This window comes from Numenius arquata, chromosome 1 (genome assembly GCF_964106895.1).
Source record: "Numenius arquata chromosome 1, bNumArq3.hap1.1, whole genome shotgun sequence".
In the NCBI taxonomy this organism is placed as follows: Eukaryota; Metazoa; Chordata; class Aves; order Charadriiformes; family Scolopacidae; genus Numenius; species Numenius arquata.
This window is the reverse complement of record NC_133576.1, coordinates 60751290-60778867: the sequence shown is the minus strand read 5'-3', so window position 1 is coordinate 60778867 and position 27578 is coordinate 60751290. Positions and strand designations below refer to the sequence as shown.

General features: G+C 41.7%; 1 protein-coding gene across 3 annotated transcripts in view; it reads right to left on the bottom strand.

The window, feature by feature from the left end:
- MID1 (midline 1) overlaps positions 1-27578 on the bottom strand; it is a 184288-nt gene that overhangs the window by 137757 nt on the left and 18953 nt on the right. The window contains exon 1 of one of the 3 annotated variants that reach the window (XM_074157086.1): positions 12369-12734. The exons of 1 other annotated variant lie outside the window; for it this stretch is intronic. The gene's annotated coding sequence lies outside the window, so the exon portion shown is untranslated. Of the gene's footprint in view, positions 1-12368; positions 12735-27578 lie in introns of those variants that run through there. One more of the 3 variants, XM_074157168.1, reaches the window with a different exon arrangement.

The following is a 27578-nucleotide window of genomic DNA, read 5'->3' as shown; positions in this document are numbered from 1 at the left end:
ATCATCAGGAGTAAGGGTCTTGTAATTGGGATGAAGTCGTTTTTAACAGTACCTTATGGTAAAAAAATAACCCAGAATTCTTTACATCGATGCTGCCCCATAAGTCTAGCTTACAAATTTCAGAAATGAATCCGCATAAAGTTATTGGTACATTTAACTTTTTAACTGATTATTTATACTTTCAGCCCTCACATGCATGGTTTCAGCACTTGGTAGAACATGTTTATTTACACACTACGTAATGACCTCAAGATTGAAATAGCCAAAAATCTTGGAGTTTGATCAGAAAAACTAAGCCTTATATTCTAGCTGCTTTTAAAAACCTAACACCTCAGAATATTTCAGTGTCTTTTTACTACCCATTAGAAAGAAAAGCTTGCTAGCTGTCCAGATAATATATAAAACAAAACTCCACTGATCATCCCATTATACCTTTGCACTGCTAAGGAAAGGAGCCTGTAAGGGACAGGTACCATCAAGGACCGTCCTTTAAAGAGGAGATAGGTCAGACAGAAAGAATGGAGAAAGAATGGGAAGCTACAATGGCTGTAGTGAGAGTTTAACCACTTTGTATGCCTTTGGAGGTCTTCTTAACCCTCCTTACCTTTCTGTCTGCTGCCTTCCTTCTCTTTGCCTCCAAGCTCTTGAAGTTTATTAACTATTCCTCTTTCTTGCATCTGTGCTTATCAAGGCAACTTCTGATTCTGCAGCACCAAATGTCCTATTTCCATCCTAAAGGCTTTCAACCAGACTTGATTCACAGATTCTGCATAAAGGTTCTTTCCTCAGCTTTTCTAATGCAATTTTTAGAGAACAGCCTGGTAATCTTTTCCTTCTCTGCAGGCTCTTCCTGGTCTCCTCTCCCACATAGTTGTTTTCCCTCTGGGCCTCTCTCTGTCCCTCTCTTCTGTACTTTATTTTCTGAGTAACCTAGTCTAGTCTCAGGAATGCACCCTGGTATTTTAAAACGTATTGCTGTCAAGAAAAATAGACAGCTACTTTCCCTGTTGTTATATAGGAATAGCACACAAACAGCCAGAACTGCCCCTTTCTTTCTCTTTCTCTTCCCTTTCCTTTACCTCAAGTACCTCAAAAAGGCAAACCCATTTAGTCTTTCCCTGGTGCAGCACCAACCAATGCCACAGACATCAGCCAAAAGATGTTCGGAAAGACTCAAAAATATTTTCAAGCTTAGGATTTTCAAGGAACATTTCCAATTCCAGTTCAACTATAGACAGAACGGAAGAGAAGATAAAAAAATTGCTACCAGTTTTCTTCTTTGTCATGCTCAGATTTCCAGCTGCACACTGACCTGGACAAGAGTTCCAAGTTGGCAAAGCCTACCTCCCTGATGACGTTGAAAGCACATTCAAAATGGAGAGGCGTTGAGATGGCAACTCCCCTCTTTCTTCAAGACCCCTCTCTTCCCTCTGAGTTTACAATTCGGTGAGCTCTAGTGTTGTCCAGATGTCTGGGGAAGGAGCAGGAGGTTGAAGACAGAGGCAAAAAAAACGGGGGCAGGGAAGCGAGGAGGCAGTAACAGAAACCCTAGAGCAGGGACAGGGTTGAGGGAGCAGGGCTCGATCCAGAGATGTAAAAAACTCACTGGACTAGGGAGAATATACTGGAATTAGTCTGAAAACTCAAGGGAACCTTAAGGAAAAAATCAGCACCATTGATTATTAGCCTCTCTTGGGGCATACCTACCTCATCAGCTCAAGACAAACGGGGAAATAAAGTGCATTTCTCCACAAACCTTTTTTCTCTGGTAACAGTTTCCAGATTTTCTAGACCACAACACCACAATCTGTCTTCCTAAAGCTAACTCCTCTACAATATTTATGGTATAAATTCATAGAAACAGACAATAGAAAAAATCATGGAAATAGAGATATTAGACAAGATCCATGATCTAATACCCCAGGATTTCTGGTCCAGAAAGACAGATGATGCTTGAGAAACAACTAAAGCCTTTTGTGGACAATCATGCAATAAAATCAAGCTAAAGGGGGAAAGGTTTGGGTTTGGCTTTTTTTTGTTATGTTGGCCAGGAAGCCTCTCTTGGAGGCTGTAAAGTAACTTTCTCAACACAGTCATAATATAAGCTTTAACAAAGACAAATGTAATGTCCTGCACCTGGAAAGAAGTAATCCCAAGCAGCAGCACAAACTGGGGACTGATGGGCTGAGAAGCAGCTCCGCTGAAAGGCACCTGGGAGTGCTGGCAGGCAGTGAGCTAAATGGGAATCAGTGGTGTGCCCTGGCAGGGAAGGCAGCCAGCACCAGCAACAGTACAATCAGTACATCAAGGAATATGGCTATTTCAATCTACTTGGCATTTATTAGGCCACACCTGGAATACTGTGACCAGTTTTGGTCCCCTCAGTAGCAGGAGTTAGGAGGGGTCCAGTGGAGGCCACCAGGATTATTAGGGGGTTAGAGAACTTGACAATGAAGAAAGGTTGGAGCAACCAGGTTTGCTAAGCCTGGAGAAGAAAAGGCTCAAGGGGGATCTAATCATAGTTCTTGAATATCTAAAAAGTTAGTTATAGAGGAAATGGAGCTACTCTTTTCACAAGAATGCCTGCTGGCAGGACAAGAGGCAGTGGGCACGAGCTGCTTCGAGTGAAATTCTGTCTGGATATAAGAAAATAAACTCTTCCCCATGAGAGCAGCTGGAGATTGGAAGAGGCTGCCCAGGGAAGTGGTGGACCCTCACGTGCTGGAAATGCTCAAGATTGTTTGACTAAGTTGCTGTAGTGACCTGTGTTGAAGAGAAGGTTGGACCAGAAAATCTCCAGGGTCTGATCGGAACTTTCTGTGAATCTCTAGCCCTGCACAGTCTTGCTATGTGTATCAAGAGTGTTGTCAGTCCACAATCATCTTCTCCCTCAAGCATGAGGCTTCTACTGCTCTGGGATACATGATGTTTATTTCCAGTCATCGCTAATCTTTCATAAGCAGTTTTCACTTTAGTTCTCTTTAAAGGGAGGAGGAGCGTGGGAGCCAATAGCAGACTTCTCCCATGACAGTTTTTTTTGTCTTAGTCAAGACATTCAAGGAGAGCTAGATTATGGGAGGATTTTTTAACCTTCAGTAATAAGGCTTAATTAGGGATCAAGAGCAAATGTTATAGCACAGAAGAGACACCTCTGAACACTCATTCTTATCAGTCTTTTGTTCCAATTAAGCTGGTTAACAAAAGCGGTAAGAGCATTTGCCTCTGAAATATAGATATTACAATTTTAAATTTTACTTCAGCTGAAAAAACTGAAGTGGGACCTTTTGAAGATTAGATGTGTTTGTGAAGAAATGGTGAGGAACCTGTTACCTCATTTAAATATTTCAACACTGCAGGGAATAAGCTCATGCTGAAACTCAAAACCAAACTCTTTATTATTCAAGAAAACATGAATGAAAATAAAATTTGTAAAAACAATCAGGAAAGAAAGCCTGGTTTTGCTCTCACAGTATCAACTGATCTGTTCAGCATTTGTCACAAGGGTGTGAATTTACTCATAGACATACTTCTCGAATAACTACAGTAAGACAGTATTTTGAATGAGGATTCCATCCCACCTCCCCAGTCCCACTGACTTCAGCAGAAGCAAAATCAGGCTTCAGAGGTGCCCATTTCGGATCAAGCAAGGCTAAGAAGCAAAAGGTGCAACCTTGCAATACCCTACATTAGTTACACATCTTTAAGGGGCATAGCTTTGGGTGGACACATAAAGCTAAGGAAGAGACAGAGCTTTCCTTTGCTAGCACTTACCAAAATACTGTAATGGGCTATAACAGCAACAGATTATTTTTCCATTAGAGCAAAGAACAGTAGCATTTAAACCTCTAGTTGTTCCCTGGTGTACCACAATTTGAGTCCTGGCAAACAGAAGTCTTGCCTTACAAGTCCAGATGGTAGGAGAGGAAAAAAAAAAAAAACCAGCATAAACATAAATATGAAGGAAAGTCCTTGCGATTTTGTTGAAGACTAAAAAAACAACCTCATTTTTTTAAAGAGGAATACCAGTGACTTCACATGAGACCGAACACTTCACAAGGAAACTATATGGCACGATTCGTTTAATCCACTCAATTTTACAGAAGCATCCAGGTTAAGTTAAAAATGCTATTTTATAGCAATGAATAACCTGCACAGGAAAGGTGTACATGGCTACATGAGTTAGCACAGTCATTCTCTATTCATTAATTTTAATGAGCTTTACATGCAAAAAGGACAAGATATTTTTCAGAATTTGTAGCTACAATTTTGCTGTAACTAAATTCACTCCTTTTTGTTGCACAGAGGACATACATAAAAGTGAAGCCAGTTTCAGGAGGTTTTGTTTTGTATCAGTTTTTCCCAGATTTCTAGAATTAGCCTGAAGGATCCTTTTACAGAGTAAGTAAATATATATAAAATATTAGGACAACACTGCGATGCAAAAAGGATCTTAAATTGCTCATCCAAGGAGATGACATAATGAATACTGACATAATTTCCAAGCAGCAAAGCAAAACTAGGTCAAATCACATTGACCTATCTAACATAATAAGCCTTTTTTTTCAGATTTTTACAATGTAGACTGTGTCTGCAGGCATTAATGTCCCCTGTTATCAATGTATAGTGTTGTCACTCTGCTTTAATGTCTTATCACTATGTTGTGTTAATTAGACCAAAACAATATAGTGCACTTTTGAACTGCTTAACTCCCAGTTTGAAATCCCTGCCTAAACTATACTTCTGAGGTTATCCAGTTAGAAATGAAGTCATTAACTCTTTGTGGTCACTTTTTTCAATAGGTGCTACTAAGGCTGGTGGAATAGCATAAATTTGCACACAGGTCAAAATCTAAGCTTCATAAATTGCATATTATTTGTCAAAAACTAGATTAGTTAATAACTGTTAGCAAGCAAAGTGTACACTAATTTTGATGCCACTCAACACAAGGCAGAACCCTGGCATCTATACTCTCTTGAGCACCACATGGACACATCTGCTCAGTGGTTGGCCATCACCTGTCCCTGCCGAAGTGCTTTGTCCACACGCGGTGCTCTGAAAGGGACAGTCTTTCCCTTGCTCAGGGCAGACTCCCCTTCCCCTACTCTTGCTGTTCCTCTGCACGTCAGATTTACAGCACGAGTATTTTTCAGTGAGACTATAAACAGAGTCATGTAGGTTTCTGCCTGCAGGCCTCTCCTGACTCCCACAAGAGCAGAAACATGAGAAGCGAGAGCCATATCTGTCTATATCCCTGCCTCCAGAGCTGAGGTAGGACCAGAGACCAGGCTGAGAGCTTGAGGCACCAGCTTCCGAGGGAGCTGAGGCTGGTTGGGAAGGAGAAGAAAAGCTGAGCGAGGAGACAGAGGCAGACTTTGGTGGTCCACAGAGCAGAAGTTGTCAATAGAGTTCACATCTTCCTGTAGAATACATAGATTTTGCAGTAATGGCACAATCTTAGGAGAAAGAAACTCAATATGTTCCAGTGATAAAGCCCCTTCCAATACTTCTGAAGCTTGCTTGGTGATGAATACTACCTTGAAACAGGGATGCTGGCTGTTCTTATGACTGAAAGGCTGGATTTGGCAACTCCAATTCTAAATATATATATGTGTATATATATATGTAAATGTGTAGTGTTTCTCTTTTCTTTTTGTTTTCTTCTTCTCTTTTTATGTCTCCAATTACCTCTCAGGAAGAAAAAAAAACCCAGTACACAAAACAAACCAACCAAAATAAAAACCCAAACAAAAAAAAAAAAAAAAAGAAAAAGAAGAGGGGATCATGTTTCCATACAGACAACTACTGAAAAAAAGAAGATAATTTTTTTAAGAACCATGTTGCCATAAAACACTGATGTCTCAGGGTTTTTTTGGAAGAAAACACCAGCCTCAGCTAATGCGCAGAATAAGTTTTCTAATAAAAAAACAGAGATGGAGATCCCAGACATGGTCAGGGGAAGGGTCTCATCTGAGCAAGCTCTCTCTTCACCTGTGTCTAAGCAGTGCAATCGGCTCGCCAGGACCGTGAGCGAATCCAACCTACCACTCTGGTGGGGGGTCTCTCAGAGCTCCTGCTGCAGCTGTTCAGTAATTAAATACCTGCAGACCCAAAGAGCCAAGTTAATGCCATTAGTCATGGGCACCTGCTCGGGACGCAGGGGTGCTGAAGGGAGGCGGCGGGCGATGCCGTGGGCCTGCAGGTGCACGGGCAGCACAAGGCAGCCAGGGTGCAGCGTGATGGGAAGCTGTCGGCGCCCCCAGAAGCATTAGAAATATGTCGGCCTCTCTGCCCCAAAAATGTGGAGCAACTGTCATAGCATGTCACCAGCTCCTTTCTGGAGCAATGAAACACCCCACCATAAATATTTTCATTACAGTCTATCACACTACAATGAAAAATCCTATCAGCCCTGTGGATCTTCTTAGTTACTGTCCCACTAAGCCAGGAATAAAAGCCCAGGCTCTCTTTTAGTTGTTTTACTATCTAAAAATTTTTCTTGCACCCAGATATCTCAACACTTATGCCATCAAAAAAGTCTTATCAAACTTTGGGGCCAAACAAACATCACCTCTTTGCCAGTTTTTTTGTCCTCCCATATCCCCCTGGGAAGATATACATAATAATGATAAACAACCATGACCCGACAGCAAATAGGAAAGAATTTTAAAGAATTAAGAGCTATTTTTATTGTTTAGAAAAGAGATCAAAATCAGCTTCCTACCCTTTAGCGCCTTTCCCAGTTTTCAGACAGGGTGGATTCTGCACTGCAAGCCAGGGATCTCAGGGATATACAGTAATTCCTTACAGCTTGCTAAAGCATTACAAGCTTTAAGCTGCATGACTGTAATAAAAGACTTCAAACCCAAGAACAGGCTAAAGAATGGAGTTCCCTAAGTCGTCTGAAATTCAGTTCAAGCAAACTCCAGCGCGCGTTCAAAAGGCTATTCACATGGTTGTATGTGAATACGGGTCTGCTCCTTTCTCCCGGCTCAGTCTTCACCCACAGCCAAATCCAATAGTTTCTCTAAATGCTGAAGCATTTACTGAGCTTCAGCATATCCCCTCAGCATTTACCACCGCGAGCTCCTCGTTCCCAGCAGTTCATTTTCCTCGACCCCAGGCTCCAGCAGACCCCTTACCTCTGGTGCTACTCTGCGGAGGGACTCTGAGGTCTGACAACTTTTTGCAGAGCTCAGAAGCTGTTGAAGCCCTCTGTGCCGCTGCCTGCCTGCCTCCCCGTTCCCTCCCCAGCAGGGAAGCCCTGGGACTGGGCAGCGGTGGGAAGCCGGCAGCCAGCGCAGCAGTGCCGGGCAGGCGGGAGGGAGAGAGCTGGAGCAGGATCTCATCAAAGGTAGGAGGCCTGGCGGGGATCAGAGAGTGGGAGATACACATCTAAATAATTCAGAGGCTAATAAAAGCTTTAGGTTGGGCTCTGTTCAAGATGTGAGACGAGGCTGAATTTCGATGTATTTCAGGCTGCCATCAATGCAGAATGCTGTGTTACCTAATAGCTCGACACTGACAAACCAACTTTATTTTAGAGTATTCCACATAAAGTTAATGAGGAAAGTGGCTATGCCTGGTTTTGTATTTTTATAGCTTTAGCTTTAGGTTGAAATTCTATCAAGTGAAGATTTTGAGAACTTCAAGTCTGACCTCTACAGGTAGGATGCTGAAATAGATACAGCATCTTTTGATAGAGAACTGTATGCAGAACTTAGAAATTGGAGAAAGGTAATGGATCAGATGTACTACATAACATCAGGTTATCACCACTGCATCTCTAAAGCCATATTTTGAAAACACTACTACCTGTAGCATCATCTGTGGTATTTTGGTTCCTAGAAATGCTTTCTTGCACAATGCATGGATGGTGCAGCAACAACAAAAAAAAAGCACATCCAGCATGAATATTTTTACATTCAAAAGTGTTACAGGGTTTTGCTTCTGCTTTTTATTATCCCACCCCCTTCCTCCCCAACCTTCCCTATGGTCTGCTCCTTCAGAGCTACCGAAATAGACGTCACTTTGAAACCGATAACATCCATTTGTGTTTTGCAAAACTGATGTTTTTAAATGCCCTGATTGGTGCCACCTTTTTCTAATCAGAACCAACCACTCTAACAAACTACCCTTTGTCCAGGGATCCCGTCCCCTCTGTTCCCACCAACCTACAGCACATGTTGCTATAGCTACCCTGCATGTCTATTTACCACACAAGTGATCAAAGGGAGCAGACAACACACATACACACATGCACAAAAAACCTAGCCAGGCTTCCTACTGAGCAATGTCCAGCCACTAATTAACTGATACACTCCCAGCCTGTGGACTCTGTACACTTGTTTTCTTTATTCTGCGTGGTACACACACAAAAAAAGCAGCATTCTCCAAGATGCTCATTCTTCCCTCACAGACCAAACAAACAACAAAACGTCCCAGGATGAACTTTAAAAGAGAACTTCCTAAAGCAAGGCTAAGGATTACAGCACTCCAGGACAAGAATACAGCTCTTCTACTAAGGAACACATTAAGAGTTTTAAAAGGTATGCAAAATAAAGTAGGAAATAAGAAACACATGCTAAGAACTTAAACAGCTGTAAGAAAGGGGATGATTCTGAATTTTGCATGTGTTTTGCGCTGAAACTGTATGCAGCATTTATTCACTTGGTGAATTATATGCACGCTAAAAGCTATATGACTGCAGTCATGACAAGTAATTGTAATGGCTTTATGTGCCTTAGAAACACAGTTTTTCATTTTTAGGTGGCCTGTCAGTTAACAGTCGTTTTGTTGAACCTCTTAATGCAACGAAGGGCTCAAGTCTAACTCGATCAAAGTCAATGGGACTTCAATAGAGGGGCGAAAATAAGGAGTTGCATTTGTTGTCCATGGCACTCCCATGAGCTGCACTTCAGGGATATGTTGTGGGTGAAGGTGAGTGAAAATGAAGTATTAAAATTCATCAAACATTTGATTTTCTGTGAAGTAGGCTTAGGGAACTTAAAACAGAGCCCACAGTGCCCTCTCCAGTTCTGCAGCAAATTCAGGGAATCCAGCCACGTAACTGTGTCCAGCCACAAAAAAACGCCACTCAATCACATGAAGGCTGAGCATCTTCTCAGGAGTTTGCATCACTTGCAAGTTTCCTTAGGAATTAGGAATTTCTTTTAAAGTCATAAACTGAACTGAATATTCTGCAATGCAGAAAACGTGTTACCTGCAAAGGATTTTTTCTTGTCAGGTTAGTTGGTTTTTGTGTCTTGCAACCATGTTACGTACCTTTAAAATATCGCACTTCTGCTTCCTAACACTAGTCTTTTAGCATGCTAGCACACCCAAATGGGTATCTTTCCTGTGGATGCTTAAACTTTTACAGGTACAAAGTAACCAGTGTACTTTCCCAGATGTCACATGCACAGCAATAAGATAGAAATTTTCCCATTTTGGTTACTGGAGCATATATGTGAGGTCATTCTATCAGACAGCAAGGAGACACCTCTTGCTGAGGTTTTCAATTACCGCCTAAAAATGACTGCTTCTTTATACCGTCTCATTTACAAATCTCAACACAACATTTACACCAACCGCTGCTACCTGCTATAGACTATTGGCCTGGCACAGTGGTAAAGTAGGTCGAATCTTATCAACTCAACAGGCTGCATATTACATTCCTACAGTAATTCCTGCACTTCTATTGGGGATATTGGGGCATTTGTCTTGCTATGTGCTGTTGTTCAGTACCTGTGGGCTGCCTTTGGACCAGAGCAGTCATCAGTATATTACACGGTTTCATTCCAACCTCCAACACATTGCCTGCTTGGTGGTTAACTCTGCACCCCTAAGTTAAGCCATAGCTCCCACCAAAAGCCTCTCAAAGTGGGATCACTCGCTCCCAGAGCCTGACAAGAGGAAGGAGCTAACCCATCCCCTCACTGCCTTAGAGCCAGCTGGTGTAAAGATGGGGAAGGGAACACCTGGGAAGGGCAGGGAAAGCAACAGGACAGGTAGGGAGAGAGGATCGCAAGGCGGAAGACTACGTAAAAAAAGCTCTCTCTTACTCTGAATAGGAGGACCATAAAAGGGCCAACAGAAAAATCACCTTCTGCATATTCCTCTTTCCCGTAACAATTTCAAAGTAGAAGCGGGAGCAAGGGCTCCAGCTGCACATGCCTTTCCTGCTCCTAAGTGCCTGCTGGAATGGATTTCCTAAACAGTTTGTACGGTTAGTTCGTAGCTCATCACAATCTTCAGTTCCCACTAAAACGTGAGGTCTGCTGGGGTGGGGGGAAGGCGGGTGATGTTCCCAGTGGCTCTGCCACCTCCCACCCCCTCCTTGATTTACAGCTGCCTGGATTTTGTCCCTCAGTCCCTAGCAACGCCCAGATCCCCCCTGAAAAACCGAACATATCTGCGCGCAACAAACCACCCAAACCCGGAGAAACACTCCTGAATCCTGCACTTGGCAGGGGGGGGGAGGAACCGCACTCTCAGGCAGGTGTTTAAACAAACTCTGGCAGCGCTTCAGCGGCCGCTCCCCACCCGCACCCCCGGGGGGGAGGCACGGCGGGGCGGCGGGGGCACGGTGGGGCCGGGGGGGACACAAGGGGGGCGGCGAGGGTCCGGTCCGCTTCGGCGTCCCGCCCGCAAGGCTCAGGCAGGGACAGGGAGGGAGGCAGACACCTACGGGGAAGGGCCGGGCTGTGCAAGAATGAGCCCGCCTGTGCCTGCACCTCTTCTTAGGCTGGAATGTCTCCCTCTCCTCCCTCCCTCCCCCTCCAAAAGAGGAGGAGGAGGAGGAGGAGGAGGGAGGGAGGGTTCGTGTGTGCATTTACATCCCCCCGCCCCTCTATTCTGACTTATTTGCCCTGCTCTTTTAACCCATCACCTCTGAATCTTCATCACCCACGCTTTAGGGAGAAATATTTCAGGAGAGGAAAGTGCATGTTTCACAGAGCGTTTTACTTTTTGTTACTGCCATACTGTAACGCTTCTGCTGCTTTCTCGTTCCCCGTTGGCAACCCCCTGTGCCAAAGTACCCTCTTGTGGTGATAATGATTTCTGATGACTACGTGCATCCAACTGACCAACTTCAGCTATGCAGCATATAAAATGCCCTTCATTTTGCTTCCCAAGGGCAAGAATTCCCCTCTCTCTTTAAAGAGCTATAAAAGTAATTTTTTTGGCTAGTGGGAGAAGGAAATACCTTTCCTCCTCCCATCACCTATAGTCTCTCTTTCTTCGCCCTTCCCCACCTCCAGCAACTCACAGAAAACTGGTGTAAGGAAGCTGAGATTTCCCACCATGGTTTCAGAAAGTGAGTGGAAAACAAATGCTCCATTTGCACTACAGGTGCAAAATCCTCACGCATGCATTCCCTGGACATGTACTATAAAAGTCCCACTGAGAGCTGAATGAATAACACCCACACAGAAAAGAACCTAGAAAACTTCTCTCATTTCCTCATATTTACCCATTGCCTACCTAGAAAATAACATATTAAGTGCAAGTTTCGGAAGCGGAGTGGAAGGCTTTTTAAACTGGGACAGATCTGTGATTCAGTCTTAAGATACAGCCCAGCGAGTTTTCCTTGCTCCCACAAGGCTCTTCTAACCACACATTGTTGTTGTAAAACTATGAACAGCAAGAATCAAAAACATTTTGCCACTGTGCCTTTTAACTGCGAGAACGAGAATAAAAGCTCCTTTTGTCTCCTCAGGTGAATAGAAGTCTTAAAAAAAACCAACTCCTCATTTGAATAATCTTAGAAAAAAAATCCCTAGAAAACCCATCTTAAAGCACTTTTGTGAAGCTGTAAGACAGCTTGAAACTACTACATTTTAAAACAATCAGAAGATTAAAGCCCTGGCAGGCAAGGAACTCATGCAGAGCTGTTTAATAAATTATCCCTGGGCTGAATTATTGGCATATTTAGGCTTATAACACAGCAAGTTCTTTCCCTTTTGCATGTCACAAACAGGGCTGTGAGACAGCCTACACAATGCATTTAAACCATGGCAAACTGGAATTGATTTACATCCCTCACAAACCACTTTCATGCCCCGTACAAACCTGAAACGCACAATGACCTGCATGGCACCACTGCCTACCAGGAGGATTAAGCAAAAACCTTCAAATTGGTTAATTTTTTTTTTTCATTTTGGTTTTTTTTCTTCACCCTAGAAACTTAGTTTTGACAAGGCTAAGAAACAAGAAGGAAAAAAAAAAAAAAAAAGCAGCCAGAGCTCTGGAGAGGTTGGTACCGATACCACTTGGGGCCGGTGAGGCGAGGAGAGCCCCGACAGCCCCGGATGGGGCTGTCGGGGCTCTCCTCGCCTCACCGGCCCCAACAGGCAGCGACTCCTTACCTGCCTCATGGTGAGATTCCCATCATCCATCCAGCCGGTAAGGGGCTGCTCCCACCGCGCTGCTGTCGGCAGGGCAGAAATCCATCAAGTTTCCCACCTTAATTTGGTGGACTTGGCAGTGTTGGGGTAACGGTTGGACTTGATGATCTCCAAGGTCTTTTCCAACCTAAATGATTCTATGATTCTATATAAGCAAGTTTCTCCCCCCCCCCCCCCCCGCCTCCTCCTCCCTGACTGTTTTTCCCCCCCTTTTTATCCTTTGCTGAGAGGGGGGGGACTCTTCTTAAGACAATGTCAAGTTTCCCAACCTTCCTTCCCCAGCCTATTAAAAGTCAGGAGCGGGGAGGCAACTGTCCGCCTGGCTCTTATTTCAAACCGCAGCCCAGGGATGTAGTAGTTGGCTGAATTGGGCCATGAAATAGCCTCGCCAATCAGGAGGAAGGGGAGGGAGGTAGAGCACATAAAGGCTGCCTACATGAGGATTAGGAAAGCTTTCAAGGATTTAAAAGACTGAAAGCAGCTGGAAACAGTGTCTAGGGCTACAAAGAGGGAAGTCAATTTGCGGTGTAAGAGATTATTCCCGTTCTCGTCTAACTGCTCCGGGTCTGCTTGAAGCTTAACGGGCTCCCAGGACTTCAGCAAGAAAATGTAAATGTCCAGTGAAACTACTGAAACATCAGAGTGACACAGAAGCACTTAACAGCCGCCCGGTAAAGTGGCAATATTCCCTAGTAGTCGGAGCCACATGCGCTCCAGAAGCACCAATTTCCTCATGTCAGATTAAAAAGTAAATTACATAATGACATGAGGAGGAAGTAGTAAAATACAGTCTGCCATCTACATCAAGAGCAAATGCCTGTCTGCCGGAAGGAACAGAAGGATGCCGGTGCATCCAGAGGCTTTGGAAATGTTTTGTTGCAAAGCTTTATTTGTCTCGGTGGCAAATGTTTAATCAACCTTAGCATTAAGGTTGTTATCTGCTTTCCCTTCTTTAGGGAGTGTGATTTCCTCATTCCTGAAGCTTAGTTACTTATGCAAGATAACACTGGAACCCAAATGCAACTTTAAAGAAAAAAATAATAATAGATTGTTATTTTTTTTAGATTTTAACTAAGAAGCTGAGATCAGCTTCTATCTGCTGCCCCTTGGTGGCTTTCATTAAAATAAACAAACAAAAGGCAAAAAGAAAAATCTCAAATCTGAAGTGCTATTGCTGTTTGAGTTTGAATAAAAAAAAGCAGAGAAATACAAACCTGCAAATTCATACCACCCACTCTTCTCCAAATTCTTTGACTCTAACTTAATATCAGTTCAGAAGCCTGTTAGTGTCTCTGTTCCACTCTAAATGGAAATCTGTCTTTTGATCTCAGGGGACAATCAGGCAAATCTGATGTCTGAAGAAAAGCGCCAGTATCATGGATTTGCTTCTGCAAGGGCTTTATCTACCAAGGCGAAAAGTAGTCACTATCCAGAAAAATTCTTATCAGTACAAGAAATCTTATTGAATCTAGCTGCAGAAAAAAAATGTTACAATGATGTGCTGCCACGATTTTAATTAAAGGCTTCCTAAAATATATTTCCTTTTAACTTATGATAAGCTCCAGCACTGGGTATGTCACAGAGAAAGAAAGAAAGAGTCTGAAGTATTTATTCATTTGCTTTCCTGTTTAAAGACAATAATGATTTTTTCTCATAAGTGCGACCAAGAAAGTAATTTGCATAATGTTAGCACTGTCCAGCTCAGAAGTAAGGCATGGATGGAGGGAAACTGTGATTCAAAGCACTACTGCACTTCATCCAGGGCGAACTGTGCTCTTGCCTGGTCCATGTCCTCAGGTGGAAGATCCAGTGATATGCTTTAATGTACAACAGAAACCAACTGTCTCCAGGGATCAACGCAGCACATTGCATAAGGGCAAGACCAGCCATTTACACTAGCCAACGTGGAGACAACTTGGTGATCCTCCCGTGATGGTCCAGTCCTGCGCGCTTGCACAACAGCTTGAAGCAGCTGCAATGCACAGAGCCGGCCGGGTGCATTAAGAGCACTCAAGAGGAATGCTTGTCCTCTGCTCCCCAAACATAGCTCAGTGGACACGTGTCACTTGAAATGAGTATGTGGTATGCAAAGACCTTTTACTGTGGTTAAAGCTAGGAGAATCCTCTCCAGGATGCATTCAAAGGAAGCATAAAAATTCTTTTCTGAAGTAATTAGAGCCTTAGGGATAAAATTCCCTGGTGAAAGTGATTTAGCAAAAGGTGCAAAACTTACAAAATTAATAAGGATTACAAAGGGTTCACCCCAAACTCTTGCATTTTGTTTCAGGACTTTAAGAAGGGGATTCTGAGGACTGTTTCAGAGGTTCACATGGAAACATAGCAAATAATTCAGGAAGAACTCCAACATTATAAAGATAAAGCAGTTGCAGAACTTTTCTGGAAATGCACACCTTTTCACATCCAACATGCACTCCTTACAGGATGGGGTGGGAATTGCATTTTTCTGAAAACTCAGCAGAATGTGGCATCAAAAAATGAGTTAGTTCCATAGGATGAAAACTCATTTTTAACGTTAGCAAAAAAAAAAAAATAAAAAAAAAAATTGTCAGCTACACACATTCAGGGTGGGGTGTGGACTATTTTTTTTACTGAAATAACCAAGTATCATAGACAGCCCCCACTCTAATTCTGCCATTCTCTTACCACCTTTGAGGAACGTGCTTTGTGATCAACCCACCCAGCAGTAGTGTGGATTCACATGTGGTGGATTCAGAAAAGTAGTTCTGTGCTCAACTTCTTAAGGCCACCTGAGTGGCATGAGGGGAAGAGAGAGGATCCATCTCTGAATTGGTTTTGAGGGTAGTCAGCATCCAAAGACACAATGGTGCAGCGAGATGCGAGGAAGAGCAATTGCCACTTGGGATGCAAGAAAAGGCAGATGCTGTTGTTTACACCTTTCTCTGAATATCCACTTTCACATCTATAACCCAAGTGTATGTGCGTGCATGAGAAAATCATACGGTCTTTGGGGAAATGAAAGAAGCTTCTGCCCCAGAAGGAGGAAACTTTTACAGTCTGTCCAGTGGGAATGTACAGAGGGAAGGGCAGGCAGAAGAGGTGGTGCCAGGTGTAAGTTCAAGCACCGCCTGGTCTCCTGTGTAAGCAAGACCAAAATCATGGTGGGGAGCCCAATCATTTTAGAGGATTCTTATGGAATTAATTCAAGTTAAAAGACAAATAGCCACAAATAAATCAAATCATTAGCAGTTTTACATTCTGTGAACTCTGGTTATCAGTAGTAATGGTCAGATTCCTCTTATCAAACCTCAATTTAGCCTGCCCCTGAGTGACTCCAGCAGACAGAGAAGTACCAAAGCAGCTCTGACCTTACTGCTCATTACAGGTGTCTGCCACACTCCTTATCACACATCAAGCACCTCCCAGGCAAAAAGGGCGGACGCGCAAGCCCTCCATCTAGCCTTATGTCTCAAGCACCATGTTGCCCCATTCACTAAAGCAGAGGTAAGGGGGATAACGTTAGCTGGGCTTCTGTTACCAGCAGATTGACCAGCAAGAAGTTCAGCGTGGTCCATGCTGTTCTGCTCCTGACCTGGCAAAAGTAGCTAGCAGGTACTTGTGAGAGCTCAGGGCCTTGGGTGCTAACTCAAAATCCTGCCACCTATTGCTACTTAAGATAAAGAGGTAATTTTAGCATGTGTCCTGAGCTGGCTTAAGTAGCCAAAAAGCTTTGAGAGTTCCTATAAACGTGCAGCAAAACCCCCCACCATGTAATAACAGTTACAAATTGTACATTATGTACAAATATCACATATTTTTACTAAAACATAGTAAACTTGATGTTGTATGTTCTTTGTCAGCATGTCAACTCTTGTTCTGGAAAAGTTCAGCTGAGTTTAGTGGGACGGGGCTAAGTTCAGTGCTCATCAATGCAGTGGACAAGTTTGTAGGTTTTAAATTGTGACAAGGCAAGAACAACAATCTTGATAGCAAAAACCTAGCACTGTTTCAAAATCTGAAACTTGTGCTTATTCTGATTTGTTAATTAAACCTTCCTCAATAGCTTTGTTCTTTCCAATAAATTGACAAACACAGGAACATTTTTGAACTTGTGGAACAGATGCAAAGCAACCTAATGTGGAATTACTCAGTCACTGGAGGTTTTTTGGTGTAATACAATTTTATGTACTCCAGACCAAGCTAGCTCTGCTCCAGCTGCACTGGGAATGCAGAACGGGAAGTGGAGAAAAGGACTTTCTCTTATTAGCTGAATTCCAGCTGCCGTGGAAATCCTTCTGGGCCCACAGAATTCGATATACGCTAAAGACAGAAGAACCACTCTGTCTCCTTACGGAGTTGTGCCAAATAGAGACAGACCAGACCCCAGGATCTGATTATATGGTAGGAGTGAAAGAGTTGCAGCAGGGAAGAATATGACCCAGCACATAGGTGAAGAAACAAACCTAGCTTGAAAATCAGTATCTTCAGGTATGAAGTCAATCACAAATAGATTGCCTTTAATTTGCAATATAGACAACTGATAAAAATAAATACATGCTTTTTTAAATTAAACAAGCAGGCAAACTGTTGCACTTTTAGAAGAAAAGGTAATATTCACACCCAAACTACTGGTGTTGAAATTAATTTCTAATGGGTTTTATGGCACCTGCAGGAAGAGCAGGATGTCCAGAATACAAAATACTATTTAATAACCCCAGATAACATGAGAACATATAACTCAAGGCAACACAAGAATGTAAAAATAACCTCCAGAAGAACTGGCACAAAATATGAGGTTGCAAGATGAAGACAAATTTCTGAGAAGACAGTATAAAAAAAATGAAAAAAAAATCTGAAATAGTGTTAATATGAAAAACTGTTCTCAAGATATGAAAGTGTCACACAATAATTTTAAAATATATAGTTAATATTTGTGAATATAAGAATGTGCAGAGCTGGATCTCACAAAGCAGTACTAAACTGCTATCAACATCACTGTAGTGAATGCAATGAAGATAACTAATTACCCTTGCAGAGTTTCTGACTCACAGGTATTTAAATGCACCGTGTTTTCCAACAGAAGTTTAAAAATACGGCCAGCAACATCAGAAATCCTTAAATTTACAAATAGACACCAAAAGCCACAGTGCACAAAGATGTCCTTAAGGCAGACCTTTGGGAAATTCATTGCCTTTCAAGCAAGATGACTCAGCCTTTTGGCAGGGTATCACTAAAACAGGCAGAGATGAGAAAGAACAGAGCATCCTGCAGTCCTCTTGGTGGAGTGGTCCTTAGATGACCATTCGCCCTCTCTGGGTTATTTACAGCATCTCTCAAACTGCTCTAATCTCACTTGTGACTGCACCAGCCACAGGCAAGATATAAGTGAAGATTTCTTCAGGACAACTTCTTCCTCCATCACTTATGCAATCTAAGTAATCCACAGCTCAGACAGACAGAAAGGTGGTAAAAAATGATCCATCTGCACTCACCTTAATGACAACATTGACTAGACTTTTTGAATAAGGTTTTTTAATCAAAAGAGTAATACCTACTGGATTTCATTTTACCACATCTGCTATGAGGCAGATACTTGATCTGCTAGGCTGAACAAGTTGGTGCACATTCATGTGTAATAAATTAGTGATAAGAAGACTCTGATAGTCTATTCCAAAATAATATGGGAGTAAGTTAAAAAAACTGACAAAGAATGATTCTACAAGGGTTCAGAGTTTCTAAAACATCTGTTCTCTAGTATACATATATGCAGAATTAAATGGAAATCATAATTAGTTTACCATTGTTTCTCCATTTCATTTCCTAGGATTTTACAATTACGTGATACTTCAGTGATAATTATACCTCATTTCTCTTAAAAGTAATTGACATTAAATAAATGACATCAGATTTTTCTTAATATTCCAGTCTTACGAAGCCTCTATGAAAACAAGAATGATGAAGTAACAAGACAAGAATTGCCTTATGTTTCTGTAACCCCTATTAGCATAGAAAAGAAAGAGTAACCGAGTACTTTTTTAGCGACCAATTGCAAAAACCAGTCATGCAATGACTCAAGCCAAGCAAACAAAGATTCAGGCAACTAGCAAAAGTTGTATGATATATGCCTTTTGCAGCCAAACATCAAACAGTAGCTGTCAAAACCAATATCGTTCAGCTGTTCCAGGATTTATATCCAAACATATGACCACACAGATTCATCTGGCCACAATTTCACTGAAACAAGTTAAAACCTAAATTGATAAATTGTCGCCTGAAGCAAGCAGGTACCTACTCAAACTCCCATTATCTGCCTGTTAGCTGGGACCATCAAACCATGCAATCCTTCCTTTCCAAATGAAATCCCCTAACCACAAGTTTACAAAAAAAAACGTGTAACATTCTTACAATTAAGTCATCCTTCTCTAAAAAAGCATTTTCCTCCAACCTGCTCACAGCAGTTTAGACATATCCTATGCAATGCAGAAGTCTGTGCCAGGAGTGAGAAACTCTAAGCACTGTCGGGATATGCCATGTCCAGGAGGAATTATAGAGAGATCTACTCTGTGTTGCAAAACTTTCCAAGAGACAAGAAATGCTAGCATTTTGGTATCTTTTCAACCCCCAGCTAAGGCAAGGCACTAACATGAAAAACTGAAATATTTCTGCACCGTTTCTTCTTCTCCACATTTCTTGTTCTCAGAAAACATTTCATATTTCAAAGTTCTGCTGTGTTTCACTGGAACGACACTGCAGAGCTTGGGTCGCACTGAGCTAAAAAAAGGAGCTCACACATCTCTCTACAAATCCCATGAAGCAAACTGCCACTGGAGGGACAACGAACCAATATTTCACTGACTTGAAATCAGATGTTTCAGCTTAGATCAACAGAGCCGAAGTTGTCTAAAAGTTCAAGTCAGACTAAAATACTTTGTTTCATTTTTCTAGGGAGAAAAATCTGTCAACAATCTGCATTTTCTCATGAAACCTAATTTAATGAGAAAATTACATTTTGCAGTTGAACCTCCCAAGAATATTCCCAAAGGGAATTCTCATTTATCTCTTCTCTCCAGTGCCCCGGCTACCCATGCCAGCTGCCTGCCACATGCAAAAAGGGCTTCTGTGAGACAGGCAACCTCTTGGGACAGGAGATGTAGAAGTTACCTGTCTGACAGCTATACAGCAACAGGGTCACATGGAAACCTTGTGAAGTAAAGTGACTCGGGATTGTATCTTAAACAATAAGAATACAAATTGCGACCTGTAAACTGCTTGTGTGTCCACGGCAAGGCATTTCGTCTCCCCTGTTTTAATTCTCAAGCTATTTATTGAAGCTGCCTTTAGTTTCCTGAGGATAATAAAGGAGAGAGTAAATCTATAAAACAAAAACATCTTTACACTTTACAGTAATCAGAGTGGCACAGGCTCTTCCATAAGCAGGAATGAAAGACAAAAAAAGACTGATCTTTGTAGACGTGACTACAAGTTTCTGGGCTAAATATCAGTAGCCAGAGTGGGAAAGACATTATTAATCTGACAACATAAGTAGAATACCGAAATTATTACTAGAAAATTATGTGTGTGCACACATGAATGTGTAATAGAAAGATATTCAAATGCTTCAAGTAAATTAAATGTATATTCTTGGACTTTTTCCATTAAAAAGAAAGTAGTCTTCAGGTTGTCTTCCCTAGCAACATATTCCTTTCCCAAGTGAAGTATTTCCCTAGCCAGGATACCAATGGATTGCAATGTCTGTGGTGAAATGAGGTCTGCAGGGGGTGGGCGGGTGAATGACAACAAAAAGCCTAACTCCAAACCTGAAGTCCTTAGACTCTGCCCAGGAAAACCTCTTTATACAACTGAGAATTTGCTAACATATGTGACTCATGATTTGACTCATAAACTTCTGGAGTTCGCTGAGGTTACTCTCAAGGTCAGATTACCTATGAAATACTGCATTACTATCCCTTCCTACTGCTTCAGCAAGGCCCTTGGTACTGAATATGTAATATATTTATGTGGGAAATAAAAAAAATAAAAAAAATCACGTTCTTCTAATTTCAAATGAGAAAAACAGGCAAAGAATTTAGAAGAAAATCAAAAGAACCTTCTTACCAGAGAATTTTAAATTAAGTAATTCAAGGATGTAGGCAGATATCACAAAGCATTAGTCACAGCAGTAAAATAAGAGACATTTTCAGAGCGTCTTCCCTATCACATTAATGCTTTTTCTCACCAGGAGCATTGCTTTTTATTTGTAAATAATAGCAATATAAATTGCTATTTATATGTACAGCAGCTAAGGAGGGGTTTGAAACACTACATTTATAAACAGGCCCACTGGGAGGTCTGCCATGGGAGGACTGGTCTGGTCAGGTCTCACCCTTATATCTGTGCCAAGTAGCCCTTTTTTAACCTTTAAACTGTTTTCAGATGGTACTTTTATGAGCCACTGTACCTCGTTCCTTTTAATTACAGACATATATAGTGTAGGTTTACCAGTTTCCAAAAGAATTTTTACTTTATTTAGCTCACATTTCCAGATGTGTCCCCTCTTCAGGCCTCCCTTTAAACGGCACTAGCAATAAAAGACAATGACTGCAAAGATAATGTGCTTCTCCAGGTTCCCGGGAAACTGGTTTTATAATCCAATCCTTTGATTCTCATTTATAAGGTACACTAAAATAAAAAAACAGATTGGTCCATGAAAACTATATTTTCACACTTGGCGTTTAACTTTTTCATGAAGATCCAGTAACTCAGAAAAGTGATTTGGGTAAGACTTGTGGAATATCAAGGCCAGCACAGAAATAAAATGCTCACCACTACACTTTAATTTTTGCATTTCTTACTTCCAGTTTACTATTAGTCTGCATTTGCTACTTCAACACTGAAATTCACGGAAATCACAGATATTCATGAGTACAGGTGTTTTTTTACAGGGATACCCAACCATTCTTACCCTTGCCTGCAACACATTCTCTGACATGATTATTTTGCACCAGCAGCAGTAAAAAAAAGTACAGAAGTAGCTGCTACTGCACATTACTCCAACAGCGAAGGTTAATGCATGCCTTCTAAGCTATTTCATGTACCTTTTGATCCCCACAGCCACTCTTTGTCACATATGCTCATACTCTCTCTCATGTTCCAACATCTTCCTCAGCTTGTCTTTTTCTGTAATACACTATGAAACTGCAATAGTATGCGAAGGTCCTGACTCCCATTTCATAAAGGCCTTTTTCACACCTCTTGGGCACCAAGAAGGCCCTCTATGTGAATGGGGAGTGATGCCCTGATAATCCTGTCAGCTCCAGCCACCCATGCTTTCAGTGCTCTCAGTTCCCCATCTACCACCGGCAGTTAAGAGTGAAAGCCTTGGTAGTCCATGCTGCTGCAGACCAAAAACAGACATGAAGGTGCCTCAGCACACAGAGATGAATTGGCTGAATTGTGCAGCCATGTTGCTCGATTACCAAATCACTTGGTAACCATTGATTTTGCTACCCTCCTTCTACACGCACACTTGGGAGCAGAAGCACATATACACAGTACACTGCACTTCACACTGAAGTGAGAGAGAAAGAAGAATCATACTGAGAATTCAAAATGAAAGACTTTCATGATTTAAACACAGTTTCCATATATCTTTTATCAAAGGAACCCTGAACTCATTGGGATCCTCAGATAACTGATGAGCACCTGCCTCTCTAAGTAGTTTATAGACTGGGAAAATAAAGTACACCACAAAAAAATGGACAAAGCACAGAGTCCTTTGGGAAAAGGTGACGACACTTCAGCAGGGGAGCTCTGCAGGCCATCCCAGTGTCCTTAGCTTTAGGGCTGTGGAGCATCGAAATAACACTGCAGAAAAATTCACCTGCCATACCCACATGTTAGACTTCAGAAGTGTAAAGCTCTGACCATTTGCAGCTTGGAAGCTGAAAAGGAAGGGAGAACACCTGAAATGCGACGTCTAGAAGCTGTCCCTACAGCCAGAAAGATCATTATTGTTACAGCTTTATGTGATTCAGAAGCCTGCAAATAAAGCAAAAGGCACCACTGTCCCTGCTTCAGGGGAGGGATCTGCACTTTCCTCATTATTTTGCGTGCCTTCCTGCGAGTTCCCATGTTCAACCCTTTTGAGAAACCTTTCCTTTTATGCTGCCTCTGTTTGGCCACCACAAACCACTAAAGCCTTCAGAGCACCTAACTGAGGGTGGTTATTACGGGCATGCTGTGGTGCGAGTGATGCGTGTCCAGCATCCTGCTCCCTCTAGTGACTCCTTGTACCCATTAATCTTTCGTTTTTAATAAATAAAACTGATATATATAAGCAAAGTAGAATGGCAAGGAGAAAGCAGATAGTAGACAGAGGAGCTGTGAATCTTGAGCATTTTTACACACTTATCTTTCAGTGTAGCAGTCTCCAAGAGATATTATCATCAGCATTTTACAAATATTAGCAGGGCATTTGGTGCACATTTTGTTAAGCTGTTGCAGGGTCTCAAACAGGTGATAAGGAGTTGCTATGGTTACTATATTCTTTTAAGCTGAATACTAAATAGATTCACAAAATATATATTCTTACTTGTTATGTAAAATATTAGTCACCCATTTGCTTATGCAGCCCCTTTATTTTATCAAGGACTTTTCGCTCCTTCATCTTTCAAATGAAGTGGATTTTGGTCCTCTTTAGAGAAAGAAGAGGTCACTAACCATTCTCCTCCTTCAGAAAACGGGACAAGTTAGGTAGCTCATTATCTAGCCTGTTTATAATTAAATCGAAAAACGAGTGCTCCACTGTGCTAGAATTGTAAGAGCTTTTATTTCAGAGGATTTAATGAGTCATGGAAACATGTTTATGAGGCAAGAAGCCCACACTACACAAAGAACCCAACATTAGCATGGCAATAGACCATATAGCTTTTAATGGCCTGCACAATTTGTCTCACATTCAGACACAGCCCTGAGATTGTCCCATCACCAACATCTGATGCAACGTTTCTTTCAGGTGGGTTACTATTTTGCCAGTGGAGCTGAAGGTGATATTTAGGAAGTCTATTACCAGGTATGCAAATTGGGAGAAAAATGTGTCACATCAAATCATGACAGTTTAATAAGATATTATGCATGGGCAAATGCTTTCATGCACTGCCTACTCAGAAGGGCAGGTTGAAAGGAGTTACTGTAAAGACATCAAATTTGGTATTTTTATCCTTGTCTGTCCCTTTTGTGATGCAACTAAACGAAAGTTTTAACACTCTAACTTCTTTTAATTTTACCTTGTTATGATATCCAGAATGTAAACAAAAATAAAGCTCCCTAATTTTTATTATTATCAAAACACCACTGTTTTGCTTTCTTTGGGCCACTGTGACCATTGTATACCTTGTACTTCATTTTGAAAATTTTTGTTGACATCGTCTACAGTCACAGGGTGGAATCCTGCTACTATAAAACTTATTTACAGTAGTAATGGCACAATTTTTACCAAGCTGAATGTGACTAGGATTTCGTCCATATGCCACTGATTACCTGATTGTGATCAGGAGAAAAAAAAGATTCCTCCAAGCTAGGGTAATAACTTAGTTGGATGTATTTGAGCACCTGCTACTATAGTGTTAGCAATCAGTTCAGCTTTGAGTAAGATTAAGCAAGAGCAAATGTGCTTGCAACTTCCAGATCTGCTTTCACAGCTTGTACCCAAAGAGATCCCTGGGAAATGAATTAATATTTTGCAGTCTGAGGCAGCAAATTTTTATAGCAGGACTGAGCAACAGGGTAGGAATTTGTGGAAGAAAATATATTAAGCAGATCTAAGTACTAACTAGGCCCTTACCTTATGTATTTTGAAGCGCAGGACGTTGCATATTTCTAGAACCAAAAATGGACATAACATATTGTTCTTGCAAGGTGTTACCATGTTAACAACTAGAGCACCTTCTGTTAAAACTATTAATATGTGGCTTATCACTTCATAAAAGCTTGAAATCACAGTGCAACAATAAGCACATATGGTACATATGAAGTCGATCTGCAAATACAATAATAAGTGTTCAGCAAGAAGCATTTTTGTGCTGTAGTTAACAGAGGTAAAATTGTCACGTTTGTTCTACAATTGCCACTTTTGTTATCCACAAAATAACCCATCCGTACTCACCCTGTATTTGGGTTTCTTTCTGAAGTGTGAGAATGTTTTTTTGTTGCCTCCTGGCTCCCCAGCACACACCAACCTGACTTGCAAAGTTTGAAGGTGATGGTGAAATGAGCCACATGAAGGCTTAGCAATATTATGGAAACCTCTTCCCAAACCTACAGCTAACCCTCTGTTTACCAAAACAGTTATCATCTAGTGTAATGATTCTGTCACTGGTCTCAGTATTTAGGTACTTATGGCACTTACAGAATAAGTGATGATTGTAGGAATGAGCACAAAAAAGCGGATGGGGTGATAAATGATGAGACAGAGAAGTGGGAAAAGAAAGAACTGAAAGTTTTCCATGCAAATATGCACATCTATGTTAAAATAGAGCAACAAACTCATGAACTCACAAAAGTTCAAAAAGCTATCAGAAGATCAGAAAGACACTTCTCAAGAGCAAACTCCACTCACGTACAGCTGAGGAGGGGAAGAAAAATGCCTGCGGTAGCAAGGGGTTGGCTTGGGATTGACTTTTCAATGGTTATTTATTGATGTAATCAATTCCATTTAACTGACAGCAGACAGAACCAACCAGAGAGCAGAGGCTGCCGGGGGAGCCCGGGGGGGAGGAGCAGCCCCCGTGGCCGGGCCCACAGCAGCCCCTGCCGGCCACGGCCACCGGCAGCGGCGTCCCCCGGCTCTTCTCCGCTCCCCTTCCTCCCGGCCCACGTAACCGAGGACAACTTGCAAGCCGCTAGGCCAAGCGGCTCAGAAAGAAAGGGGAACGCTCAGAGGGCTGCCTTCGAGGCACCAGTTTATAGGAACAGCAAAAAAACTATTTGCAGGGAAAAGCTAAATTTCTGCAGTTTCATTTGCTTCTCAAATAAGCTTCAGGTCCAAATTTAGCAATGCTTAAATAAATAAAAAAAACCCCAACATATAGAGTAGGCAGTTCTATTGATTCTTGCTGATAATGCCATCTATGACATTGTAAGCTACCTTCCTCTTATTCCTGAGTGTGATGTGAACTCTGCTTCTAAAACTTTCTAATGCATAAAGCTGATTTCTACATGCAAAAAAAAAAAAAAAAAAAAAAAAGCATAGGTTCAAAATGGCAACTATTTTTCTCCTAGTTTGAATGATTGTAAAGAAAGTGCACTATCGGTGCATACCAGGAGTACGCTATATTACACTTTATGCTGCAGCACAACTACCACCGTGAAGTCTCTATGCTGTAATTTCTCTGTAGCTACAGTCTTAAAAGCCCATGAGAGTTTGCATACTTGAAATTTGTGATACATTTTTTTCCCAGGATATGCCTGGGCCCTTGGGACAAAAAAATTTTTGTTAAGGACCAGCTTTCTGCTTGTGAAAATACGATGAAACCACTGAACTCTGACCATTAAAGCAGAGTGCATTCCACATTAGCCTATAGCAACAGGATATCCTGATAGTCAGCATCAAGGGGATAAAAACACCAGCAAGTAAACCTCAGGATAACTCAAGCCATTCCGCTTAAAGTATGTGGATATCAATTCATCTTGCTCGTGTTCATATTCCTTCCCTCTTTCCTGATTTAACACATACTTTTTGCTTGCCTTCAGAAAAGGTACTCAGCAAATTCAAACACTGAACTTTTATATCAAACAAACAACACAGTTTTGAATGTCGTGTCCAGGTAGGTGAGAAATGAGTTTAATGCCAGGGCAGCTGTCTTACGTATAATGACTCTGTGGAAACAGTCTGTTAATTACTACATCATCCAAAATTCACACAAAAAACAGGTCTCCTCATAATGAAATGAACTTTTATCCTTCTCTGCACTCACTGATTTCTGTTACTCATTTCTTCCTAGCTGCATGAATAGCAAGTACTAGGGGAATTTTGGCATAAATCCCACTATTTCCCCCTTTGTGAATAATCAGTTTCATACTATTTGTGGGTGTGAACAGGCTGAGTCTTTACCTCTGTGCTCAGAAAACATGCAGACCTAAAATTAATTCCAAGCTTGAACCCTTTTGGAGATAGATTTTATTCATCATAGAAAAACCAAACAAAAGCAATACAACCTAACCTTCAGACCGAGCTTCCTTTCCAAGCTCATCTATTCATAGTGTTTCCTTCCAGGAATTCCACTATCTTAAGTCAGTGAATTCTTCCTCTTACTCATGCTTCCTTTATTCAAGGGTAGTTAATGAAGCTGCATTTGCCATAATAATTCAGCAAAACATCAGCAGCTTTGTGCAAGATTTTGACACTTGTGAAGAGGGTGGGACAGCAAGAGCATCCTGTCACCCTTATCTATGTCCAAGAGCAGTGGTGCTGACAAATGACTAGCTGACACCTTATTGTTCTTATTTTCAGTCTCATAAAAAAGACCCCTCAAAGGAGAGCAAGTTTTATTCAGCTGAGGTTTTACTATTTCTCTGTATTTCATCAGCCCTGGCATTAATATGATATTGTGGTGATTTAACTTAGGACTGTGGGAATTACTGAGGCATGTGCTTATTTTTCTAACAAAAGTTCAGGCATGCTATTATTACCGATCTATGGTATGTCATCAATGTCAAAGGCCAAATAGTTTCTTGAAATGTTTAGGAATCAAGTGTATTCTGAATCTGAGGAGTCTCTGTTCTCACCCTGCCATTCACATGCCCAGGCGGGAGCGTGCTGCAGAAAGACCACATCTTGCCAGTATGCTCCTGAATGCTCCCAGTGTGTCTGTTTTGATAGGGCACTCAGGTTCTCAGCGGGACAAATGTGCTTTGGAGAGCAGACTAACCTCACCGGTGGGCCGTTCTCAAGGCTGCATCTCTGTCTGTACAAACACTGGACCTGGGAGCTTGAACCCAACTTATTTTAGAGGCCAGTTTCCACTGCATATGGCTCCTTGCATACATAAGCGTATCTGCCAGTTTAGTACCTTAATAATAGCCAACTAGCTTAGCATGTCTCCAAAAACACACAAAGAAGATACCCCCAGAGGGTATTGACATGAAAGCCTTTAAGCAATTGTGTCAACAAGTTATGGGTAGATCAAGAAGAGG